The sequence below is a fragment of the Amphibalanus amphitrite genome, unplaced genomic scaffold, assembly GCF_019059575.1.
Source record: "Amphibalanus amphitrite isolate SeventyFive unplaced genomic scaffold, NRLGWU_Aamphi_draft 000141F_arrow, whole genome shotgun sequence".
In the NCBI taxonomy this organism is placed as follows: domain Eukaryota; kingdom Metazoa; phylum Arthropoda; class Thecostraca; order Balanomorpha; family Balanidae; genus Amphibalanus; species Amphibalanus amphitrite.
Window position 1 is genome coordinate 164,207 of NW_024881636.1, and position 21,940 is coordinate 186,146.

The window sequence follows — 21,940 nt, forward strand, 5'->3', positions numbered from 1 at the left end:
CAATGACCCAAACGTCGGGAAAATCGGAACCTGTTAGAGTGTCGTAAAGGGTGGCTGCTAATGCTAGGGTTTTTACGGGATTGCTGATCACGAATATCATGTTAGTTATGAATGGTTATGATCATAGATGATGTCTTCATGCATTTAGGCCAGGTCAGGTCAACCAGTAAGGGTTTTGCCGGGTATTCGTAGTACCTACCTAGGTGGCAACCGCCTCTGACAGTTTCGTAACATGTTACGAAGGCACCAAAAGTACTTCGTAAACGATCAAATGGTTGCTAAATTCGAATTCAATAAAAAAAACTAGCCTAGAAAGTAGAAACATAAAACTCGAAAATGTGCACCGAGGTCATCAAAGGTAAATTGCCTGACCTGACCTTCCGGTGACCTTGACACCCACCCTAATGCATGGGAGCAACATCATATCCCATGTTTGAACGTTTGAAACCACGAAAAGACTGCACACGCGCGGCTAATGCGAGGCGACATACGCCGAATCGCGATCCCGGCCAAACATGGTGCCATGGTGCTAGGCCGCCGGTGCATCTGAAAGAACTGTGGTGCCCCTGACAAGCCTGAAGTTCCAACGACAGGCCCGTGGTTTATAGTGGGCAAATCTCGACGACTGGGGGGGGGGGGCAATCCTGTTGAGTGCGGGGGCATTTGCCCCCCCCCCCAGTTAACATGTTAAAATAGGCCCTGGGTCAGGTCAACCAGTAGGGGTCGTGACGGGTATTCGTAGTAGGTGTCAAACGCCTCTGACAGCTTCGTAACATGTTACGAAGGCAGCAAAACTGCTTCGTAAATGTTCAAATGGTTTCTAAATTCGAATTCAGCTCTAAAAACTAGCCTAGAAACATGTAAAACTCGAAAAAGTGAACCAAGGTCACCAAAGGTCAATGAACTGACCTGACCTTCAGGTGACCTTGACAGTTGACATCCACCCTAATGCATGGGAGCAGCATCGAATCACATGTTTGAACGTTTGAAACCACGAAAAGCTTGCAAACGCGCGGCTAATGCGAGCCAACATACGCCAAATCGCGATTCCGGCCAAACATGACCTCGAGAAATAGGTCACAGGTCAAAGGTCACTTGGGTCAGGGTCATGAAATTTTTAGAGTAGGTGTAAAATTGATCAACTCGAGGGTACTGAAAGTTTCGTCGCGATCGGCCGCTTTTTCGCGAGTTATTCGCGAAAAACCATGGGGGGTCTATCCGACCCCCCTACACATGCGAGGGTTAAAGGAAATAGTTCACTTTTAGCATGGGGTTTTGAACTGGAATAGCAGCTTCGTAGCAAGAGCTGAGGCTAGCGCAAATCAGGAGCTTTTACGGCTCAACGATCACCCAAGACGAAAGCAGGGCCGCGGCTAAGGAACTTTGACTACTGGGGCAAAAGTGTGTTAGCCCGCGCCCTGCTGGGGGAGGGAGGTGTTTGAACATCCCCTCTCATTGCTGTTTTTCGCGGATATCTAAAAAACGGCGGCGTGGAGCGCCGCCGTTTTCGGCACACCTTATCATCAACCAATTCTACACATGTTGTAAAAATTTCAGACCAAGGTCATTCAAGGCCAGGTCACTACAAGTGACCTCACCTCATAAAATGTTTCGGTGTATGCCATAGCTACACCGAGTGACCGATCGCTTTGAAACTTTCAGCGATTGATAAGGGCAAGAAGAGCATGTACAAAATGGTCATCTCGGAATTTTCATATCGGTGACCTAAGGACAGGTCAATTTTGAGACCTCTCCAGGTATTTTAAGTCAATGGGAGACAATTTTACCGCCTCTTTCGAACGAAAGTCATTTTAAACACTCTCAAACACTGAATTACAAGTAGGTTTGACACAATGAACATGAAAATGGTGTCCGTGACCCCTGTTTATACCCCTGAGGTCATCTCAGGTCATGGGTGTAGGAGCGCCAAAAATATTGGTGAAGGATGTCACCTGAACCTTCGGAGAGGGTGCAGGACCTTACCGCAGTGGAGGGGGGGGGGGGGGATTTCGCCAACTCCTGTTTTTTTTTTCTCGCAAATGTCTCACGCCAATCGCCATTATCATCTAATTAACGTCAACTTTTCAGTACACGCCTAAAATTGAATTTTTAGGTATCCAAGCATACCTTTGGATACCTACCAAAGGTATCCACCATCCAAGCATACCTTTGGAACCTAAAGGTATGCTCCACTGCATTTTTTTCGTGACCAAAGTCTTACAACTTTCCCACGAGTAAAAACAAGCCAATTTATTTCGATATTCACGGCATTTACTGAGACACATTTATACGTTTACCAACTTCAATACAGTTTTCGGCTTTACTGTATGCCTGGCCTATTCAAATACATTAGCCTGAGGGGTGTGGTAATAACTGGTGTAAGCAAAGTGACCACGGTCAAAAATGCATTACCAAGTCAACATTTTGGGATGGCCTCGTTCAAAAAACCGCTAAGAGCTTCGGTCTAGACAATTGTTTTATCATTGGCATACAGTAAAATACATACCAAACTCGGCCGGTGATAACTTGTCAAGACCTCAGTCCTTACTGATTTTTGAACTCGGCCTTCGGCCTCGTTCAAAAATTCAGTTAGGAATGGACCTCGGTCTTGAAAATTTATTTACACCGGCCTCGTTCAGTATTATATATTACCTATCATTTATTAAGAATTGTGAAAAAAGGTGGGCATAACGCTTCATAACTGAAAGGATGGGGTAATTGGGTACCTGTTGCCGTTTTAGCCTTTTTGTTCATCCCATTCGGCATTGCTTTTTTTAACATTAGGTCGACCGTCGAACCCAGTCGTTCCAGCATTGGTGAAGACCCTCACCTGCATTGCTCAAGATTGGTGAAGGATCCTTCACCAATCTAAAACTTTGGTGAAAGGTATCCTTCACCAAAGAGATACGTTGCTACACCTATGTCTCAGGTCACGAATGGTATCCAACAGTTTATTGAGATATACTTATTTTGTGGAGGCTGGGTAAAGCCTGCCCACTACTGGGGCATTCCTTGACTCTACTGGGGCATTTGCCCTAGTAGTTAACATGTTAGCCGAGGCCCTGGACGAAAGTATTAATCCATTCCGTAAAAAGTTCCTTGCAGAGGAATGCGTGCCTTGCTGAGGCAGAGGAATGCAGCACGTCAACGTCATTAGCGGCGGAACACCTTCAATTAGGTGTGTGTGTGTGTGGGGGGGGGGGGGCACTGCCGACTTTTGGTCCCATTCTTTCCATGCAACGCTCATAGGGCTAATGTTAAAATGCCAAAATCAAAGGGGGGCATGGTGCTCCGGTGCCCTCCGTTCCGCCGCTTATGGACTCATCTTCGGCCAATTAGCTTGCTGCTTGGCGCTTGCAGGCTGCAGCCAATGCAGCATGCGTAGGTAGGTTTGAACCCCCCCCCCCCCACGGTGGCGGAGCCCATGACCCCCGGTATCACCCCATCCTCGGCCCTCGCCAGTCGCCACTGCTCACCGCCGCGGGAGTCGCCGTATACGCCACACGGTGCTCGCCGCTCGCTTCGAGTAGTTCTTCAACCACTCGCTAGGTGGCAGGGGTGAGTGTTCCTCATTTTGGCGCACTCAGCTGTCAACGGAAGTCGGAACACGTGCGTGGGGAATCGGAAACGCGCGTGTGCTGCTCGTCTCCGGATAAACGCCGTGCCGTGTGATATCTTTTTGTGGTGTAATATTGGACAGAAGGAGTGAAACATTTAGCTTCACTTATCGGTGTTTCCACAATGGCAAAGTGCAATGAGTTTGCACTAGGACACAGCAAAGCCGTTGTGGAAGAATGAATGTGACACTGACGTGAGCACGTCCGTTGTGCGAGGACTTGGACATTGGTGACACTGCAGCGTTTCTTCTACCAATTACCTTTGGGAATTCAGGTAAGGCGATATATTCATAATTATTTTTGGAGAGAGAGAGAGAGAGAGAGAGAGAGAGAGAGAGAGAGAGAGAGAGAGAGAGAGAGAGCGCACGCGCTCGTATGGGCACGTATGATTGCTTTGATATCGCGTTCCTTGAGTCGCTAGCAGGGACGCAGCAACTTCAATAGGTGTTGGTGGGACTGGAGGGGCATTTTACCTCTCCTGGCGCTGCTGTCAATTTGCGGTTATTTGAGATGAACCCGCGCCGCGCTGGTGGTGCGAGTCTTCCGCGTCGTGCTGGGTGGGTTAGGGGAACGCCTCCCGTTTTCACGCCTCCGGTCTAAGTCGGCTCCTGCCTCCTGCCTCCTGGGCCACGTAGCAACACGCTAGCGGCATTTGAAAGAGCGTCAAAATTAATGACGGAAATCCTTGTCATTTTTTAGGTCAGGTCAAAGCTCAGGTCACCAGAGGTCATCAAAGGTTAAATTTTGTCTACTTCAACAATTTTCGAAACACCCGACGCATAACTCGGGAACCAATAGAGCTACAGCGCCGCGGAATAGCCCATTCGACAACGCTTTCACAGGCCTTTGTGAGTATTGTTCTTAGATTTGACCTTAGGTCAACGTTTTAGTCTCCAGAGAGTAAGGACTAAAAATTGCCGCTTTACGAATACTGTTTTTTTTCTCGGTAAAAACTTTTGACCCAAGAGAGCCACGACATTACTTTTGCCAGCATCGTGTTCCTCTCTTTGAGACGCGTCGAATGAACATTGAACTATATGTTGACCTTGAAGGGTCATTTTGAAAATTTGACCTCAGTTCAAGGTCATGACCTGACCAAAAAGGGTCATTCTGAATGTCAGTCGATTTGTATCGTCGAGCTGAACACATCTGACGTGTTTGCACCGTTCTAGCACGTCTATCAAAAGTTATAGTCGAAAAACTGTTCGTGACTTTTCATGACCTGAAATGACATCAGGGGCGCATAGAAGGGTCACGGATGCAATTTTCCGATTCAGTGTGTCGTGTTTACCGAGTAACCGCTGTTTGAGAGTAGAGGAGAACCGTCCAAAACGCCCCCTTAAGGAAAAGCGGTGTGTCACCACTAAACTGGTATGTACCTAATGACAAACCATGCGTCATTAGGTATTTTGTAATTCCGACTATTGAAAAAAATAATAAGCAAGGCACTGGGATGTTGCATTCCAGCAAGAATGAGCTTTTGCAAGACCTCTGCGAACGGGGCGTTTTACAGCACGGGTGTTGTAAAACGTCCCACTTTGGTTTTCACCTGTTGATGAGTTTCGTTTTTCATAGATATTGCAATATTCCATTTTCAGCCGTGCTACTCTGTTTAGGTAAGTAGAAACGTATGAAGGTCAGTAGCATGGCCTTCGGAGAATAGAGTTAGATCATGGAGTAGGTACCGTTACGAAAACAAACGATGCTTCAGCAATTGCAAGCAAAGCTGTCTCGCTCACGGCTCAATAAACTGACCCATAAACTGTTTTTATCACCTCTTTACCCGACGGCAACAATGCATCACAATTAAGCCACTTTTAGAATGTAAGACATTAAAGATGGTATGGGCGTTTTAGAAACCCGGCCGGGCCAAGTGCCGGTGCGTTTTGTGAATTTTACAATGCCTGCGTTTAGCGGCATATCTGCAAATCAGAAAATATTGCACAGTCATTTTGCACTGCTTTTGGTAAACTATTCTTGCATACCAAAAGCATAGAGATCTTATATACATAAGATGTATATAAGATCTCTATGACCAAAAGCATGGATGGGATAATAATGGATTGGTGTCTTCGCAGTTTTTGGCGACATTGACATTGAGCTCAGGTCTGCCATCTAGCGGGAGAATTATCGTAAGTTAGGAGCAAGCCGAGTGAACGCCGCTGATTAGCATTGTGACACACGGGAGTGCGGTGTAGTAGCAGGCTTGTTGTGCAATTTTTCTAAAGATTATGTCTTTATATGTCAGTAAAAGCGAAGAAATAATTAAATTTATGTGCAGGGTCAGTAATAAGATAAGCGGTTCCCTGTTATTTCCTCTTTAAATCATGAAACAGGGAGTTATTGGAGACTTCGCCAGCACGTGTCGTTTACGCGCTATTTTTCACACGAGTCTTTACTTGGCCTAAATCAAACAAAGTGTCCGATCAAAGAACAAATTGAACGTACGTAGGTACTATCTATAAGTCTAATGAAAAAGTTAAACGGAATTGCTAACGTCATTGCCGCTCAATGTCATTCAAGACGCTCTACGAAAAGGACCCAACCAGTGCTGCGTAGTCGATGAAAGTTCAGTGACTTTGGCTCCAACTCCGATTCCGGTATCCAAATATCGACTCCGACTCCCCCGAGCAGAACTGTCGAATCACACAGACTCCGACTCTGACTCCGACTCTGCAGCCCTGGTAAGTCTGTGGAGTCGATGACTTTTCGGTGACGTTCGACTCATACTCCGACTACAGCTTTTAAAAATCAACCGACTCCGAGTCGGAACAGAACCGCTGGCTCTGACTACAACTCCGCAGCCCTGGCCCAAGATAGCCGCCTAAAACAACTTTAATGTTTGATCTTCTTCGTACATTGTTAATGTTATTTTAAACAAGGAGTGGAAATGGGAGACGAAGCCTTCACAAACAAGGGTTTCCTGTTGCGGATCAAGCAACTGCTGGAACAGAAAGGCATAAACACCACGCATCTCATTTCATCGTTTTCCTAACGACTCCAATGTAAGCACTGATCAATGCAGTGCGAGCATCGATGTGACATTTGTGTACCAAGTTTGAGTGTTATCCGCCCAGCCGTTCTTGAGATATGGAAGCGGCACCCGCACGTGCGCACGTGCAGTAGCACTCCCCTAGTGACACATGGAAATGCATTGGCCACTGGGTGCCTAACTATTGACGAGGTTTTACTGTAATGGGCCCAGCCATTGTAGAGTTACTTTATGTAGAACAATTTCGACACCCCTAAGTTGGTACGTGACACGTGCCGTAACATTAATTAAGATGAAGAAAATCGGGCGAAATTCGGAGAAGGAATAAGCCTACCAAATATGTATGACATATTGTCAAACTGCTGTACCATTGTGAGTAAATGGCCATATAAAAGCTCGTACGAGCCGATGGGACTGGGCGTTTCAATACCTACCTACCCGTCTATACCTACCCGTCTTACGCACTTTATTTTCGTTATTACCTAAAGGCTGCTGCCTGCTTGACGTTTTTGGCTTCAAGCATTTAAGACTTTTTTGTCGTCTCAGGTCCAGTAAGATTACCTCCAACTCGTGCGAATATGCACTTCGAGCCAACTAACACACCACACCCACGTGTGTCATAATGCTGAGAGATGGCGTTCACTCGGCTTGCTCCTAACTTACGATAATTCTCTCGCTAGATGGCAGGCCTGATCCCAATGTCGCGGATCCCAATGTTAAAGGGACAGTATCACCATTTTGATGAAATTTGACATTGCATAGGCCCCACCTTTCTGGTCCGGGAACTGAAGACCGATCCTCGAAGCTCCACACCGTTATCCCGCTATCGCCGCTCAAAGTACGAAAGGTGTACCACACTTTGAATCGTGCTTCACTATCTTCACTGTTTAAATGTTTGCGCCGTTTTGAATTGACCGCCAGTAATAAAACTTTTACCCTGGTCATTTCATCAAATTTTATAAAGCCAAAACGTTTTTCGCACTTATTCATCACCGTTAAATTCATTAAATAGTCGTAGGCAATTTCCGCTGTTTCCTTCGGATTCTAGCGGCTCAACAAAGGAATTCCTCCAGCTTGAATCACAATCTCCCTCCAATGTATGACGTTTATCACGTGATTGTCACGTGATATTTTCTCCCATTGTCAATTGTCACGTCCAATTGTCACTCCCTCCAATTGTCACGTTATATTTTTATAGGCAATACCTAAAGCTACCTCTCCCTAAGGACAACTCAATCAGAAGAACGACCGCGTAAGCGTAGCGTCAATTGTATTATCTGCGCCAGTTCTGTAGTAATTTTGCATGCTTCCAAACTGGCGGCCATGCTTGTATAGTGGTGGTTCACTCATGAAAATGAATCATGAAAATGAAATGTGGTTGCAATATTTTTCACCGAGTTCGGTCCTCAAACTATGTTTTTCTGATTCAGAAAAATAAGAAATGCTAGTAAAAAAAAATCAGCTCCATACATGGATTTTTTTTTTTCGATGATACTGTCCCTTTAACGGAAATTTCTGAGTATGAGCGGCCGGCCGGCCGGCCGTGGTCACGCTTTTGCGAGGCTTATATCTCAGCAACCACTTGACCGATTTACACGCGGTAATTTTTGTAGGGTAGCTTCATTCCTTCTACCAAGTATTTGACTATTCCTGATGCATGTGGGTGACCCCTTATGCACGTGCCACGTGCAAAACGAAGAGGTGTCCGTTTTGTAATTGTTACAATATCTCTGTAACTACTTGGCCGGTTGCGCTGAAAGTTGGCATGCAGGTAGGCACCCACTTGGCACTGCATATCCATGTGCCAGAGTTGGGGTGCTGCTGCACGTGCGCACGTGCAGGGGTCGTTTCCAGATCTCGAGAACGGCTGGACCGATTGCGCTCAAATTTGGTACACGGTTAGGGACCAGTTAGTAGGGTGCCGTGCACAAGTCAGTTGGGACCCATTTTGCACGTGCGCACGTGCAGGGTGCCGCTTCCAGATCTCGAGAACGGCTGGGCCGATTGTGCCCAAATCTGGCACGTCGCTAGAGACCGGTTAGTAGGGTGCCGTGCACAAGTCAGTTGGAGGTACCCCCTCGCAATTTCGCACGTGCCAGGCCCACCCTCTCGCTCGCTCCGTTAGTCGCCCCAAAAGGCGTTATACTGGTATCATCCATGCCAAAAGCAACTCAGATCAAAGAGACAACTGAACAGTGAATTAATGTCGTTTTTATGACATATATTTTTTAAAGAAATCTCATGAAATCATTTTTTTTTTGCTATAAAATCAGCCCAATGATAATAGCGCCCACCAAACTTCATCAGTATTTTGCTTCCGCAGTACTTGTTTCACCTGTAAGATTTATAAAAGCAAGGACACAATTACGTCGTAAATAAGGGCGTGGGGCGTTTTACCTACCGTCGGCGTTTTACACGTTTCTCCCCTATTCAGAACGACATTCGTCCACAACAGGCGCATTTCAATTTTTCCCCATTAGCTTATAATGGAGAGGTCGCTAAATTGATCTGACCTTAGGTCACAGATATCGAAATTCCAAGATGTACGTTTTATACATACCTACTGTTACTCTTATCAATCGCTGAGAGTTTCAAAGCGATCGTTCAGTCGGTACAGCGGCCTTTGATCTTTTTCTGATGTAAGGTCACGTGACGTGGCCTGGGGACCTTAGGTACCTTGAACAACCCGGGTCTGCAATTTTCACATTTGCGAAAAAAGTATGAACAGGAGTACCAACACGTGTGCGCCGCCGTGTTTAAGATATCCGCGACAAACCTGAGGGGGGGGGCGTAAAAAGGCCCCCCAGCACGGCGCGGGATAAGTAGTACAATTGGCTTCAAATTTCGTGAAGTAAGCCTTCTCATTCATTCTACAATACACAATTTCGTTTGGTCTGGCCGAAAAATCAGGGTATAACCGATTCTGTTGTGTCGCCGATCTTTTGCACGTCATTTTCTGGCCGAAAAGAGTTTGGTTCGAAAGGTCAACCAAACTTCCTTTCGAAGACCTTTCGAACTTTCGAAAGTTCGAAAGGTCAAAAGTTGACCTTAGGTCACGTGACCTAAGGTCAACTTTTGACCTTTCGACTTTTCGAGGTCAACATACATATGTTTCGATGCGGATCGACGAGAGGATCACGATGGTGATATTAGTTTGTTCCTAGCTGGGATACCTTGAAAGTTATTCGAGAAAAACTTCATATATATGTAGTGCCGCAATTTTTACTTCCTTTTTGCTCCTGTGACGTCATCTTTGACCTGACCTGAAAATGACCTCAGTAAAAATTATAGACCTTATCCATTTGTACCCTGTACCGTTTACCGCTTGTCCCTATCTTGCTTTATTCTCGAGATCTCGCTGTCGCTCCTGCTAGTAATAATGGACAGGTCATAAAAATGACCTGACCTGAGGTCAACGCAGGGCGATATCCACTTTTTTATTTTCGCATATGAATGACAATTGATAAGGCTTTAATCGTCATCAGACAAAATTGCAACTTTCAGTGGGGAAAATATCAAGGTCACTCCTCGAAAAATAGGTCAAAAGGTCACGTGATCAAAATTTTCAAAAATTGAAAATCCGAGATAGCCAAAATGTTTGTTGGTTCATTGTGAGTTGAACGATGTAAAGTTTTTATCGTAGAAAACCAATAGTTTTTGAGTTATAGGCCGCCAAACATAGGGCTGCAGCGCGACATCCAGGAATTGCCCGAGGCTATATCTCGGAAACCGTTGTTCGAAGAAAAAAATCCTTGCCACAGCTGGCTTCCCCGCCCGTCACAACCCATTAGACCAATTTTAAGCAAAAAATAAAATATGAGGGTGCAGGGCACTTGTCGAATGTCGATTTGTCGTGGAACGCCCCATATAGGATGGAGAGGTCGTAAAACTGACCTCACCTTAGGTCACCTAATCAAAACTCATATCGACATGCGATTTGTTTGTACTAATCTCCTCATGCAATGCTCGAGTTTCATACATTACATCGAGTATACATACATTCGAGAAGAGCATTTCAATTTTCTCCCATTGACCTATAGGATGGAGAGGTCGTAAAACTGACCTCACCTTAGGTCACCTAATCAAAACTCATATCGACATGCGATTTGTTTGTACTAATCTCCTCATGCAATGCTCGAGTTTCATACATTACATCGAGTATACATACATTCGAGAAGAGCATTTCAATTTTCTCCCATTGACCTATAGGATAGAGAGGTCGTAAAACTGACCTCACCTTAGGTCACCGAATCAAAACTCATATCGACATGCGATTTGTTTGTACTAATTTCCTCATGCAATGCTCGAGTTTCATACTGCTGGGATGTGAACTGTAGTCTGTACTAGGAATGACAGAATCACAAAGCTTTTTTTAGAGGCATGGCTACTTATTACTTAACCCTCGCCGGTATAGGGGGAGGGGGGGTCTAACGGGTCCCCCTCGGTTTTTCGCGAATAACTCGCGTAAAAAGCGACCAATCGCGCCGAAACTCTCAATACCCTCGCGTTAATCAATTTTACACATACTCTGAAAATTTCATGACCCTGACCCTAATGACCTTTGACCTATGACCTACTTTTCGAGACCATTTTTGGCCGGAATCGCGATTCGGCGTGTGTCGGCTCGCATTAGCTGCGCGTTTGCAGTCTTTTCGTGGTTTCGAGCGTTCAAACATGGGATGTGATGTCGCTCTCATGCATTAGGGTGGGTGTCAAGGTCATCTTAAGGTCAGGTCAGGTCACTGACCTTTGATGACCTCGGCTCACTTTTTCGAGTTTTACATGCTTTTAGGCTGGTTTTTGGAGCTGGATTCGAATCTAGCAACCATTTGAACATTTACAAAGTAGATGTGGTGCCTTCGTAACATGTTACGAAGCTTTCAGAGGCGGTTGACATCTGCTACGAGTACCCGGCAAATCCGCTAATGGTTGGCCTGACCTGAACTGACCTGACCTGGCCTAAATGCATGACATCATCTGTGATCAAAACTAACATGATATTCGTGATCAGCACCCCGAAAACCCTCACAGAAACCACACTACGACGTTCTACCAGGTCCCGATTTTCCCAGCTTATGGGCCATTGATCTGACCTTGGAAGGTCAACCGATGACCTAGGAACTTAACCCTCGCATGTGTGCGGCGTTTTCCAGCTTCTAATGTGTAGGGGGGGGGGGTCGGTTGGACCCCCCCCCCCTTGCCGTTTGGCCCCTGATCGAGCTAGAGCTTCGCGGAAAAAACGAGCGTGTTGCCCGTGACGAGAGGAAGCCGATGATACCCAATTTTAAGGTCCTAGGTCATTGGTTGACCTTCCAGGTCAGGTCAATGACCCAAGGTCGGGAAAATCGGGACCTGTTAGAAAGTCGTAAAGTGTGGCTGCTAAGGGGTTTTTCGGGGTGCTGATCACGAATATCGTGTTAGTTTTGATCACAGATGATGTCTTGAAGCATTTAGACCAGGTCGGGTCAGGTCAGGTCAGGTCAACCAGTAGGCGTCATGACGGGTATTAGTATTACGTGTCAACCGCCTCTAACAGCTTCGTAACATGTTACGAAGTCACCAAAACTACTTCGTAAATGTTCAAATGGTTGCTAAATTCGAATTCAGCTCCAAAAACTAGCCTAGAAACATGTAAAACTCGAAAAAGTGAACCGAGGTCACCAAAGGTCAATGACCTGACCTGACCTTCAGGTGACCTTGACATCCACCCTAATGCATGGGAGCAACAGCAAATCACATGTTTGAACGTTTGAAACCGCGAAAAGCTTGCAAACGCGCGGCTAATGCGAGCCGACATACGCGGAATCGCGATTCCGGCCAAACATGGTCTCGGAAAAGAGGTCACAGGTCAAAGGTCATTGGGGTCAGGGTCATGAAATTTTCAGGGTAGGTGTACAATTGATCAATGCGAGGGTACTGAAAGTTTCGTCGCGATCGGCCGCTTTTTACGCGAGTTATTCGCGAAAAACCATGGGGGGGGGGTCCATCCGACCCCCCCCTACACATGCGAGGGTTAAAATTCACTGACTCCCCCTCGTCACGGGCAACACGCTCGTTTTTTTTCGCGAAGCTTTATCTCGATCAGGGGCGAAACGGCAAGGGTTTATACGTTCAAGGCTGGCAAAACACCAATACGGGCGAGGGTTAAAGGTAGTGTGCCACCTTCCAATGATTTCCCATTTTATTTTTCCTAGGATAAGAAGCTTCTGTTTTTACCTAATATCGCAAAAAAAATCAAAAATGGGCCTGGAATAGTGCCCTTTTTCGCCTAAAAGTTTATCGGTTTTTCGATATGTATAACAACTGTAGTGGGCTGACCTGCAAACAGGCGTCGGCAACAATCGCGAATGCGGCGCACATGTGACAATAAGCAAAGGTCATTATAGAGTTACGACGTACGGGAATGAGTTATCAGCTGTCTAATCGTAGACAACACAATGTCGAACTTAAACTGTAAGCCTGTATTGGTATTGTTTCATTAATTTGGCTGTCGAACATTCATTTATGGTTTGAAATATGATTTTATGTAAAATAATTGATATGAAACAGCCGTCTCTTAAGTTATGACCCCATTTCACCACACGCAAGTGGCAGGGGCTCCGCCACAGGGGGGGTCGCGGGGGTCCGGACCCCCTCAATAATTTACCTGGGGGGTACAGTACCCCCCAATATTCCAGATACCTATAAGTTTGTTTTCGCGTAGAAATGACTAAATTATTCACAGTATGCGTCTTGAATGTGTTGACAGTCGTGTAGCTAAGGAACTGAAGATCTAGAAATGTAGGGTATACTCGTATAATCTCGCAGCAGACGAAGTACTCGACATTGACACTCGCCGGTCTACATGGGAGGTCTTCATTCCACCATTTTTGCTATTACTATGAATGCGTTTCAGATGGCTAGGATTAGCTAGGTATGCTAGAATTTGGCTATAATTTTCGATTTTGCGAGGGGAGTCCAGCTTGTAGGACACATTCTAGACACAACACCTGCCCTAAGAGAGCTTCAAATGAATCGATCTGAGAATCGCTCTTTCAATGTGAGGTCATCCTATAGTGTCAGGGGGGAGGGGGGTCCACGTCGCTCTTTCAGAGCACCATACTAGTCTAAGCATCCTCACACCGTTCTGAGGTAATCTGAAACAATCTGCACAGGGCTCTGAATGCAGGTTCGTAGAGGTGGGACATTCACAAGTCACAATCCCTGAACAAGATCCCCATTGTCTGACTATTGATTGAAGTGGAGCATTTTGATATCCATTTTCAGGCCAGGATAGGTCACACTCATCACAGAGACTGAATGTCAATTGTCAGACTCTAAGGACCCCATGCTGCTATATGAGGGCAGGGCTTTCAAATCCCTACAATAACTGATAAAGCACTGAGCTTTCCTTTAAGTACGGCCTAGGAGGACTGTACACTGGCTTTAGAGCCTACGTAGATACCTGAGGGCCTATGTAGGTCCCTGAATTCCCAAGCCCATGCCAGTCACTGAGAGCCCAGTGCGTTCTCCGATGGCCAATACCGCCTTTGGAGCGCGCAACACTGGCCTCCATTCCTCAAGAACGTCGATTTGAGAGGCCGCCATGTCGGTGTCAATATAGCTCTGCTCCTCGGTTTTCGTTTCCTTATACAATCTTAACCTTGGTCTTGCAGTTCAAAACAAACTTCTTCCGATAAAATTGTTAAAGGAAAAGGGCCACCTTCGTGAAATATGAAGATATCGTTGTTTTTCATTTTGACATTATTGTTTTTCATTTTCTTTTTAAAACTGGTGCCAGAAGTGCAAAATTCGCGAAAAAGTATTTAAAACTATTTAACATATTGGTACTATGTTGATACTCTCTACGGCACCTACTGTATGATGGCATAGCGATGACGTCACACTCAAGCCAATCAGCGTTCAGAAGACAGACTCGTCGGATTGTGTCAGATAAGCTGATTGGTTAAAGCTGAGCTGGTTGGAGCTGATTGGTAAAAAACCAAAGCCTCGCCGCGGGTGGCTGTATTGTCGGATAAGAACGCATTCCTGGGATAAGGACGCATTCCTGGCGTATTTTCTTTTAAAATTGCCGATAACTACGAATGGAGGCCGAAATCGGCCGTAAGGAGGTAGACAGACAGGTTTTCGGACACGGGCTACAAGATGGCTATCTCAGTTTCAATCCCCATGTTAAAGGTGGCCCTTTTCCTTTAAGTTTCTTTGTAATCTAGAAAAACGGCAATTTTTCATCGCGATTTCGGCCGCTGCGGTGTGTGTGTGGGGGGGGGGGATCCCCCTGAATGCCACCCTGGATCCGCCAGTGAGGTTTTGTGTTTTGGGTCGGACCCCCCCCCCAATCCCAAAACCGTGGCGGAGCCCTTGGCAAGTGGCAGAAATGCTATGCAGAAATGACAATGATCAGCTGATGCATTTTTCTTGGCCGAAGTCAGAGCGCGCGGCCCGACGCACCACGCGTATTTGGAAATTCCGACCTCGACGAGCATCAGAAGCCACCTAACAGGCGTGTTCGAAACCGCAGGAGATGATGATGAACGGGTTTATCGAAACTTGATTGGATGAGACTATCGGTAATAGCGATTTCAGTGTGTGCATTTATTGTTCATAGTGGTGTGAAATGTGGTTGGGGTACGACCGACAACCCGTCGGGGCGAATTTCGCACTGGGGTACTAAAAATTTGAAGAATTTAAGATGTTTCCATGAGTTTTGAAGCTATGGATAAGTTCTAAAAACCCGGTTCTCCTTATCCGGGTCATAAACTCCATATGGTCCAAGAAAGCCGGCACACTACCTTTAAGTTGCTCGGGGTGCTGAGAGAGACCAAGGCCCTATAGAGGAGACATGCGCGCTGTGCACGGCTGCGTCTACCGCTGTGTGGCACGGTCCAAGACCATGCGGAGTTTGTACTGTAATGTCCCGTCCTGGGTCGTAGGCAAGGTACGGCTCTCGCGAGATTAAGCGGTAGGTTTTGCACTTTTACGTGTCCGTTTATATCTAACAAACTAATCGAACTACGATGAAGCCTACACGATCATGGCCGGCTTGTGAACCAACAAGTCGATCGCATCTTCAACACTGGAAAACTTAAGGCGACGAAGATATAGCCCAAAGTACACTAAATTTTCTAGTCTAGGTGCAAAACCTACCACTGAAACCCGCGAGACCTGTACGCACAGGGGAATAACAGCGTAATTTTGGGGAGGAGGAGCCAAATATTGTATGTCCAATGTCCATCGTCCCCCAGCATTTTGGTTTCGGGGGACGTGTCTCCTCCCCCGCTGGCGCAGCCCTTGAAGGTGGGTCAGTCACTATATACACTAGGCTGTATGTTGTAAATGTAGGTTGTAGCTTAGTTTGTAGGCTGCAGATTTGTAGGTTGTAGGTTCGGTCAGGTTAGGTTAGGCCAGGAATTTTTTGCTTGGTTTGGTACACTATTTCTTTTTTTTGTGAAAGGAACTTTGCTCGTTTTACCTCGTTGCTTTTTACGTTCGTTACTTCGTTGTTTCGTTGCTTCGTTGCATTTAGCACCAGAGGCTTAACAACTTTGTGCTCACAAATGAATTTCGATCAGATATCTGTCAAATCGGCTCGACCCCAGGCCCGGGCCGTTTCCATATTGGGATATTCATTGCTGATGCCATCCTGTTTATTGCGTTGCCCTGCGCTGCGCTTGTTCCTATCTCATTCTCAGCTCCACAACAGTTCGCAGATCCAAGTCGTCGACCCGTCCTCCTATAGAACGCTATTCGATCGCCGACCCCTCCCCGCGCCGGCGCCGGGATGGCGGCTGTGGTAGTGTGGTGAGGCCGCTGCCTTCGCGAAGTTCTTTTTTTCCAACCAAAGGAGGGAGCTATACCCGAAGATGCTTCGTTGTAACCAGACCAAACAAAAACGTACCTGGCCTTACCTGACCGAACCTAACCTACAACCTACAAGCCTGCAACCTACAAACTAACCTACAGCCCACATTTACAATTACAACATAGGTACCTACAACCTACAAGGGGTCAAATTCCAAAAATTTCAGCCGGTGGCAAGATTCGAACCTTAAGTATTTGGAACATGATGCAAGGGCCTTAACCATTACGCCAAGCAACGACTAGCTGATTGGATAGATGTGTAAGTCAGTTTTCAATGACGCAATGGGATATTCTCCGTATAGCGCCTTCCTTTGGTTGGAAAAAAGAATTACGCAGCTGCCCTCACGGCGGGCGCAGTCAGCTGGCGCGACGCCGGCCGTCAGCTGGCTCAGAGACCAGTCAGCTGGCTGCGCGGCGAAGGTGGCGCCACACCTGCGCTGGGATCGTAGCAACTTCGTCCACAATAGGGACGACGGTGAAAACAGGGCGCCTGGGGCGATTTGATCAAGGTTCGTGAAATTTACACGTGACGTTAGCGGCATATAGAAGACCCATGGAGGGGGAGAAGCTCCAAATGTCACGTGATTAAAATGCCCTCCGGCGCCCTGTTTTCACCGGCGTCCCACAATAGAGCGTAATGGCGCTGGCTCGCTCGTGCCTCGTGGCTTTAACCGGATTTTGTTGACTAGTGGCGTCGTGTACCATTGCTTATTTCTAGCTGCTCTCCAGTGGTCATTAACAATTCGAATGAGGAAGTTTACAAGATGTCGTTTCACTGTGACTGTGAGTACCAGGGCTTTAGAACTCCGTGTCATCGCGTTTTGACGTTCAGCTCTCTTGGTACTGGTGGAAGTTGAAGTCGCAGCCCAGTTCATCCAAGCTGACATGTTGTTTGTGTTTCCAAGGGTAATTGTGTTCGGTTCGGGTAACTAAGGTCGTTCATGTTTCCAGTTATGGTAGGTTTATGAATCTGTGTAAAATGACTTCCACGCCTACAACTAAATGGCAGCATTTGTTTTTGATTTATAAAACAAATACATACCTAAATTAATGCAGAAAGACGTTCACGAGCAAGTGACGTCATCGTCCAAATTTAATGAATTTTTGGTGAACAGTTCATACCTATGAACCGTTCGTGAACTCGATGAGGGGGGGGGGGACAAGTCTCGCAGTGAGCCGCTTCGCCCTACGGCCTTATTCGAGCAGACTTTGCGAAAAGTATGGGTACCGTTACCGGACACCGACTGGTAATCAATTTCAAGGGCTCAGGTCAATTGCGGACCCGCGGTTTGGCAACATCGCTTTTGTCCAAAGCCGTGTTCGGGCAGCGCATCTTATTGTAAAAATTTTACACCACGCATTCGCAGCTGGGGTCCCTCGGGTGCCAAGCTCCGCCCTTCGGCATATGACGTCACACATGTGACGTAAGCTCGCGCAAAATCTCCGTCCGAAATCGTCGAAAATTTCTGGCTTTTTCACTTTCGACAATAATAAAAAATGCCTTTATTATAAAAAAAGAATTTAACGGCACATCATTGCGCAAGTAATCTAACCGAACCCAGAAAGTGTGAGGGTTAACCCTCGCCCGCACCTGGGGTGAGGGTTGCCACCCCAAAGTTAGTTTTTCTGCTCTACACTGAACATTTTAAAAGCTAGAAACCTGATTTTTTGTATAGCTGCTTTTTTATCTTTTCTCAGCGTCCATTGAAAATTTCAAGTTTCTGTGGCTTTTGGGTTTGGAGATATGACCTTGTTCTTCAGGTCTTGTCATGCCCTAAATGACGAATACCCAATATCTTGCGTTGGCTATGGGCCTTGTGAGCTTTTGACGTCCTGATTTCGTTTTTTTTTACCAGTCTTAACCTCCCACCTATCATTGAACATGTTGTTCTGCGATGTAGGTACAGATGTCAGGGTCAGGGTCAAGGTCAACCTAGGTCATCTAAAATTGTTGCGTTTTAGGCAAGCTGAATTTACTTTTCGTGAAGTTTCTTTGACTGCAAGTTTAGTAAAAGCTTCTCAGTTCATGACCTCACGTAGGAATAGGCAGGGACACACAAACCGATCTGTGCACACATCAGTACATTCACAGACATACACAGACATACAAACACATATCATTGACCCTGACCTAACTTGACGTGAAATGACCACAGCCAGCAAATTATTCGGATAGTGTGACAAAGAGCTGTTCTAGCTGGCTTGGCACTAATACGGCAGCGTCATCGGCATATGATGGGTTGGCCCGCTGCTTGTGTAGGTATTTTATTCGACATTACCACAATTTTTTCTTAAAAGATTTTAAGCTTCGCGGTCAAGAGCAACAGATTCTTTGGGAAGAGACGGATCCAATGATACCAAATTTTACCTCATCAGGTCAGTCATTGACCTTTCAGGTCAGGTCAAATCAAAGAATGTTGCTGTTTGGGGTCACCGTTGCCCGTTGGAATATCACGTGCGCTGCTCATCATACATATGCGTATTTTACCGATGACGCTGCCGTAGGTATTGTGGTGCCAAGCCAGCTAGACCCTCTTTGTCACACTATCCGACGGTTTTTGCTGGCTGTGGTCATTTCAGGTCACGTTAGGTCAAGGTCAATTATATGTGTTTGTATGTCTGTGTGTGCCTGTGTGTATACTGATGTGTGCACCGATTGTGAATGTGTCCCTATAGCATGAGATATGAACTGAAAAGCTTTTACCAAAAATACAGTCAAAGAAACTTCGCGAAGTAAATTCAGCTTGCCTAAAACGTAATATTTTTAGATGACCTAGGTTGACCTTGACCCTGACCCTGGCATCTCTACATCATCGAACAACATGTTCCATGATAGGTGGGAGGTAGGTAAGACTGGCAAAAAAGGCCGAAATCAAGGTGTCAAAAGCTCGCAGGACCCATAGCCAACGCAAGATATTGGGTACCTATTTGTCATTTGGGTTATGACATCACCTGAAGAATAAGGTCACATCTCCGAAACCAAAAAAACACAGAAACTTGAAATTTTCAGTGGACACTAAGAAAGGAATTAGAGAAGCAGCTATACAAAACATCCGGCTTCCAGCAATCAAAATGTTGAATGCAGAGCAGAAAAACTACCTAGGGGTGGGGGGTGGCAATCACTGCCCCCCCCCCATGTGCGGGCGAGGATTAAATAATTGGAATATCAGGAACACAATTTATTCAAACAGGTATTCCAACAGAGTCCCGCTTTTTTATAGGTGACCTCCGATTTGTGTAGCATCGAAGTTGCCCAGGGCGCCTTTTATTTGTAGGTATATACAGTACAGAGAGCCTCCTACTTCGACTACTTGCACAGAGAGCCTGCTTTTTGTACATACAGCTAAGCTTCTACAGGTCGAGCGCCGGTCTTCTATTTGTACGTACAGAGAGCCTCCTACTGTTACAGAGGGCCTCCTATTTGTCTAGGGGGCCTCCTATTGGTTAATGGCGCCTCCTATTTGTCCAAGGGGCATCCTATTCGTCTAGGGGGCCTCCTATTTGTCCAGGAGGCCTCCTGTTTGTCCAGAAGGTCCCCTCTTTATCCAGGGGGCTTCTATTTTCCAGGGGGCTTCCTCTTTATCCAGGGGGCCTCCTACGTGTTCAAGGGCCTCCCATTTGTCCAGGGGCCTCCTATTTATCCAGGGGTCTTCTATTCGACCAGGGGTCTCATATTTGTGCAGGGGTCTCCTACTTGTTCTGGGGCCTCCTTTTTGGAAGGGCCTCCTTTTTATTAAGGGAGCCTTCTATTTGTCCAGGGGGCCTCCTATTCGTACAGAGGGCCTCTAGCTCCTACTTGTCCATGGGGCCTCCTATTTGTTCAAGAGGCCCCTATTTGTACAGGGGCCTCCTATTTGTCCAGGGGGCCTCCTATTTGCCCAAGGGGCCTGCTATTTATCTAGGGGGCCTCCTATCTGCCCCCTGCCTCCTATTTGTCCAGCGGGCCTCCTTCTTGTTCAGGGGGCCTCCTATTTATCCAGGGGCCTCCTATTTGTCCAGGGGGCCTCCTAATTGTCCAGGGGGCCTCCTTTTGTGAAAGGGGCCTTCTATTTGTCCAGGGGGCTCCTAATTGTCCAGGGGGCCTCCTTTTGTGAAAGTGGCTTCCTGTTTGTCTAGGTCTAGGGCCTCCTATTTGTCCAGGGGGCCTCCTATTTGTCCAGGGGGCCTCCTATTTTTCCAGGGGGCCTCCTATTTGTACAGAGGGCCTCCTACTTGTCCATGGGGCCTCCTATTAGTTCAGGGGGCTTCTTATTTGTACAGAGGGCCTTCTATTTGTCCATGGGGCCTCCTATTTGTCTAGGGGCCTCTTATTTGTCTAGGGCCTCCTATTTTTCCAGGGCCTCCTGTTTCCCGGGGGGCCTCCTACTTGTTTAGGGGGCCTCCTATTTGTCCAGGGGGCCTCCCATTTGTCCAACAGGACCTCCGATTTGTCCAAAGGGCCTCCTATTTATACAGAGAACCTTCTATATGAAAATCGGACCTCCGTTTGTAAAGTAGCTGGTGCGTCTCGGGGGCCTCCACTATTGGGGTCCCAAAATGACAATTGGGGTCCCAAATGTTCGCATTGGGGTCCCACATGGGACCTCAAAAGTATACAAAGTTACACCCATGGTCACAGATAGTAAAATTCTTACATAATTTTTTACATACCGTTACTCTCATCCATTGCTGAAAGTTTCAAAGTGATAATTCGCTTGGTGTAGCAGTACCTAGGTATGTTCAGTTGCTCTCTCTTTCTCTTTCCTTCCATCCCTCTCTCCTGACTCCTTTCACCTCTTTCCCTCTTTCTCCTCTCTTGTATGTATGTATATTGTATATGTTACAGAGAGTTTGAGAAATCCGTGAGTTTGCAAACTCCCTAGGGAGTTTGCAAACTCACGGAGTTCTCAAACTCCCTGTAACATATATATGTATGCCCCCCATAATAGTTGAATATGTATGTATGTATGTATGTATGTATGTATGTATGTATGTATGTATGTATGTATGTATGTACTATGTATGTGTGTGTATGTATGTACCTATGTATGTGTATGTATGTTTGTGTGTATGTATTCTTTTATTTATGTATGTAGGTATGTAGTGACATCATAAGCCTTTCACATCTAGCTTGGCGATGATTTACGCTTGACGTAAGTACAAGCTCAACACAACATGTACCAATGTCTAATGTAACAGTTCAAATACATACCTACCACTAGAGCTGGAAAACTGCTTCATGCTTGTCATTTTTTGATAGATTCGGCAGCTCATATACAAGGAAAACACCTCTATACATGATGAAAATACAACTGAACATAGGCGGCGGAACGGGGAAGGCACCGGGGCACCGTGCTCTGCCCCCTTTGATTTTGGCATTTTAACATTAGCCCTATGGGCGTTGCATGGAAAGAATGGGACCAAAAGTCGGCAGTGCCCCCCCCCCCCCTAATTGAAGTGTTCCGCCGCTACTGCAACTGAAGTAGTTGAA

General features: G+C 46.3%; 1 protein-coding gene across 2 annotated transcripts in view; it reads left to right on the plus strand.

The window, feature by feature from the left end:
- Positions 1–3,474: 3,474 nt before the first annotated feature.
- The window catches only part of LOC122382505, a 62,269-nt gene continuing 43,803 nt past the window's right edge, over positions 3,475–21,940 (plus strand). Inside the window, exon 1 of one of the 2 annotated variants that reach the window (XM_043367910.1) lies at positions 3,475–3,891. The gene's annotated coding sequence lies outside the window, so the exon portion shown is untranslated. Of the gene's footprint in view, positions 3,892–17,094; positions 17,254–21,940 lie in introns of those variants that run through there. The other variant, XM_043367912.1, reaches the window with a different exon arrangement.